The sequence below is a fragment of the Triticum aestivum genome, chromosome 3A, assembly GCF_018294505.1.
Source record: "Triticum aestivum cultivar Chinese Spring chromosome 3A, IWGSC CS RefSeq v2.1, whole genome shotgun sequence".
NCBI classification, from domain to species: Eukaryota; Viridiplantae; Streptophyta; class Magnoliopsida; order Poales; family Poaceae; genus Triticum; species Triticum aestivum.
The window spans coordinates 533,340,507-533,345,676 of record NC_057800.1 but is presented as its reverse complement, the minus strand read 5'-3'; positions in this window follow the sequence as shown (position 1 = coordinate 533,345,676).

Here is a 5,170-nt window from a genome sequence, read left to right as displayed (position 1 = left end):
GTTTTCATGAATATATGTGAGTTCTTGATCCTATCTTGCAAGTCTATAGTCACCTACTATGTGTTATGATCCGGCAACCCCGAAGTGACAATAATCGGGACCACTCCCGGTGATAACCATAGTTTGAGGAGTTCATGTATTCACTATGTGCTAATGCTTTGTTCCGGTTCTCTATTAAAAGGAGGCCTTAATATCCCTAAGTTTCCAATAGGACCCCGCTACCACGGGATGGTAGGAAAAAAGATGTCATGCAAGTTCTTTTCCATAAGCACGTATGACTATATACGGAATACATGCCTACATTACATTGACGAATTGGAGCTAGTTCTGTGTCACCCTATGTTATGACTGTTACATGATGAACCACATCCGGCATAATTATCCATCACTGATCTGGTGCCTACGAGTTTTCCATATACTGGTTTACGCTTATTTACTTTCCCGCTGCTACTGTTACAATCACTACAAAATACCAAAAATATTACTTTGCTACTAAACACTTTGATGCAGATACTAAGTTTCCAGGTGTGGTTGAATTGACAACTCAGTTGCTAAAACTTGAGAATATTCTTTGGCTCCCCTTGTGTCGAATCAATAAATTTGGGTTGAATACTCTACCCTCGAAAGCTATTGTGATCCCCTATACTTGTGGGTTATCAAGACTAATTTCTAGCACCGTTGCCGGGGAGCATAGCTCTATTCTTTGAGTCACTTGGGATTTATATCTGCTTATCATTATGAAGAACTTGAGAGATCCAAAAACCAAGATCTATCCCTCAACTATGAGGGGAGGTAAGGAACTGCCATCTAGCTCCGCACTTGATTCACCTTCTGTTATGAGTAAGTTTGCGACACCTACACCTGCTTCTACTACTCGTTCTGATATGTCGCATGTTATTGATGATGCCACTTCTGCTATGCATGATACTTATGATGAAACTGCTTCTATGCCTGATACTACTATGCCCCTTAGTGAATTTCTTGATGAACAAATTGCTAGGGCTAGAGAAAATGAAATTATTGAATCTGAATACGATGATGAAAGTGATGATGAAAATATGCCTATTATTCCTGAGGGCTATCTTTTTGATATGGAATCTTCTACCGCAATTTTAGCTTGCAAGGATAGATATGAGCTTAAGAGGTTATTAATTAAATGGAACAAAGAATCACTTAGAGATAAAATGAAACCCAACCCTGCTTTTGCTACTTCACCTATATGTGTTCCTGATAAAGATTATGAATTCCCTGTTGATCCTGATATAATTACTTTGGTTGAATCTGATCCGTTTTATGGCTATGAATCTGAAACTGTTGTGGCACATCTTACTAAGTTAAATGATATAGCTGCCCTGCTCACTAATGATGAGAGATCACGTTACCTCTATATACTCAAAATATTTCCATTCTCATTAAAGGGTGATGCTAAGATATGGTTTAATTCTCTTGATCCTGGTTGTGTGCGTAGTCCCCAGGATATGATTTATTACTTCTCTGCTAAATATTTCCCTGCTCATAAGAAACAAGCTGCTTTGAGGGAAATATACAACTTTGTGCAAATTAAAGAAGAGAGTCTCCCACAAGCTTGGGGGAGGCTTCTCAAGTTACTTAATGCTTTGCCTGATCATCCTCTTAAGAAACCTGAAATACTTGATATCTTTTATAATGGACTAACCGATGCTTCCAGAGATTACCTGGATAGTTGTGCTGGTTCTCTTTTCAGGGAAAGAACACCGGATGAAGCTGAAATTCTATTGAATAATATGTTGACAAATGAAAATAATTGGGCACCTCTTGAGCCAGCTCCTGCTCCAATTGCCGAGCCTATTCCTAAACCAACTCTGAAGAAGAGAGGTGTTCTATTTCTCAGTCCCAAAGATATGCAAGAGGCAAAGAAATCTATGAAAGAGAAAGGTATTAAAGCTGAAGACGTTAAGAATTTACCTCCTATTGAAGAAATACATGGTCTTAATATACCGCCTATTGAAGAAACTTATGATCTCAATTCTTTATTTATTGAAGAACCTCCTGACCCCGATATCCCGACACAGGTAGTAAAGGTAAATTCCCTCTATAGATATGATAAAGCTGAAGTCCCTCCTACTAAAATTGCTAGTCAGTGCTTGGATGAGTTTAATAACTTTATGTTTAAGCAAGACGACTTCAATGCTTATTTTGGTAGACAATTAAAAGAAAATGCTTATATGATTAGACGCTTGGGTGATTATATGGCTGATATTAAAGGTGAACTTAAAATTGTTAGCAAACATGCTTCTATGGTTACCACGTAAGTAGAACAAGTGCTTAAAGCTCAAAAAGAAGTGCTTGATGAAATTAATAGTAAGAAAAATGATTATGTTGTTAGAGTGGCTACTAGAACTGGTAGAATGACTCACGAACCTTTGTATCCTGAAGGCGACCCTAAGAGAATCGAGCAAGATTTTCAGAGAAATAATATTGATGTTCCTAGTTCTTCTAAAAAGAAGAAAAAGAAAAATGATAGAACTGTGCAAACTTCTAGTGAACCTATTGCTGAACCACCTGATAATCCAAATGATATCTCTATGTCTGATGCTGAAACACAATCTAGTAATGAACATGAACCTAGTGAAATGTTAATAATGATGTTCATGATGATGCTCAACCTAGTAATAACAATGATGTAGAAATTGAACCTGCTGTTGATCTTGATAACCCACAATCAAAGAATCAACGTTATGATAAAAGAGACTTTGTTGCTAGGAAACATGGTAAAGAAAGGGAACCTTGGGTTCAGAAACCCATGCCTTTTCCTCCAAAACCATCCAAGAAAAAGGATGATGAGGATTTTGAGCGCTTTGCTGAAATGATTAGGCCTATCTTTTTGCGTATGCGATTAACTGATGTGCTCAAAACAAATCCTTATGCTAAATATATGAAGGATATCATTACTAATAAAAGAAAGATACCGGAAGCTGAGATTTCCACCATGCTTGCTAATTATACTTTTAAGGGTGGAATACCAAAGAAACTTGGAGATCCCGGAGTACCTACTATACCTTGCTCCATTAAAAGAAATTATATTAAAACTGCTTTATGTGATCTTGGAGCCGGTGTTAGTGTTATGCCTCTCTCTTTATATCGTAGACTTGACTTGAATAAGCTGACACCTACCGAAATATCTTTGCAAATGGCTGATAAATCAACTGCTATACCTGTCGGTATTTGTGAGGATGTGCCTGTTGTGGTTGCAAACGTTACTATTTTAACGGACTTTGTTATTCTTGATATTCCCGAGGATGATAGTATGTCTATTATTCTTGGAAGACCTTTTCTTAATACTGCAGGGGCTGTTATTGATTGCAACAAAGGCAATGTCACTTTTCATGTTAATGGTAATGAGCATACGGTACACTTTCCGAGGAAACAACCTCAAGTTCATAGTATCAACTCCATTGGAAAAATTCCATCGATTATAATTGGAGGTTTTGAATTTCCTCTTCCTACTGTCAAAAAGAAATATGATATACTTATTATAGGGGATGTGCATATCCCCGTTGAGGTAACTTAGTGTTATTCGAAATTTCTCTGGTTTCATGATTATCGGAATGAGTTTGTTAACAAGACTTGATCAACCTTGTTAGTGGATTCTTTTTGATGAGCATGAGATGGATGAAACTAGAAGCACAACTTCTGTACCCTCTCTATATTTTCTGTTATTTAGTAGAAATAAAGTAAAAATAGTATTTTTCTGTCTGTTTCCTGACTTATCCGTGCAATATAAAAATATCCCGAAAATAAAAGTCCTCAGAATGCCATGCCAATTTAATATGATTTTTTCGGGAATATTTGAGGATTTACTGTGCAAAAATTACCGCGGGAGGAGCTGCCACCTGGCCACGAGGGTGGTGGGCGCCCCCCCTAGGGCGCGCCCCCTGCCTCGTGGGCCCACGGTGGCCCTCCTCCACTTATCCCAGCACCCATCTTCTTCCTCTGTCTCACACAAACCCGAAAAACCAACTCAAGCACGAGTTCCAGCCACTTTTGCTGTGATTTTCGATCTCCTTGCTCAAAGCACCTCTCGCAAAACTGCTTGGGGAGATTGTTCCTTGGTATGTGACTCCTCCATTGGTCCAATTAGTTTTTGTTCTAGTGCTTTATTCTTTGCAAATTTGTGCTGCATAGGTGACCATGTTCTTGAGCTTGCATGTCAAATTTATATGGTTCCAAGTAGTTCTAATGCTTGATATAGGCTCTAGGCACTTGTAGGAGTAGTTGCTATCAGTTTTACTGAAGTTGGTTTACTTTTATTTTGAAGTTACTAAAAATTTCAGAATTTTTCAGAGAAAAACAATATGCTTAGGAAGATGTTCCAAGGTGGTTCCTCTAAGAAGCAAGGACCCAGGATTGCTATGCGCGATGCTGACGAGGATCCACCAAGAGACGCTCCAGTACGGCCTTGCGAATGGCCGTCGGAAAATTTTATGGACCGTGCGGGAATTAAAGAAGAATTCAAAGCATATTTGCGCAATGCCGGTCTTGAGGATTTTGAGGCTAACAAATGCCCCCAGTATCATGATCTCACAAGTTCATTTGTGAGGAGGTTTGAGTATTCATCTTCGCGTAATTCTCCTTCAGTCATGTTTGATCTCTATGACAAATCTTATACCATGGACTTAGAGGCGTTCACTTCTGCTTGCAAACTTCCATCATGGGGTAGTGTTAGGGATCCCCCTAAATCTGAATTTAGAAACTTTCTTGCTAGTATAACTGTGGGGGAATCTACAGATATAACGCAAGCTACCATAGGGAGCATTCACTTTCCTGCTATACATTATTTTGCTCTTTTCATCGGTAGATGCATAAATGCTAAGGATGAAGCATGTCACATGTGTGTCCTTGATCTTAGCATTCTTAGGAGTGCTGTGTTAGGAGACCAATCTTATCATATGGGAGCCATTGTAGCTCGTAGGTTGCATCATAATAGACATAATGGAGATTTCTTTGGAGGAATTTATGCAACCCGCTTAGCTCATTTTCTTGAGATAGATGTTCGTGAGGGTGATACAGAGTTGCCTCTTGCATATTTAGATTATAAGTCTATGGCTTCGCACCAGTTTGTCGAGAGGCCTGAATCACTTCTCGTATATCGTTTAATTTTTGATAAACGACGTGTTTTCCATATTACTCT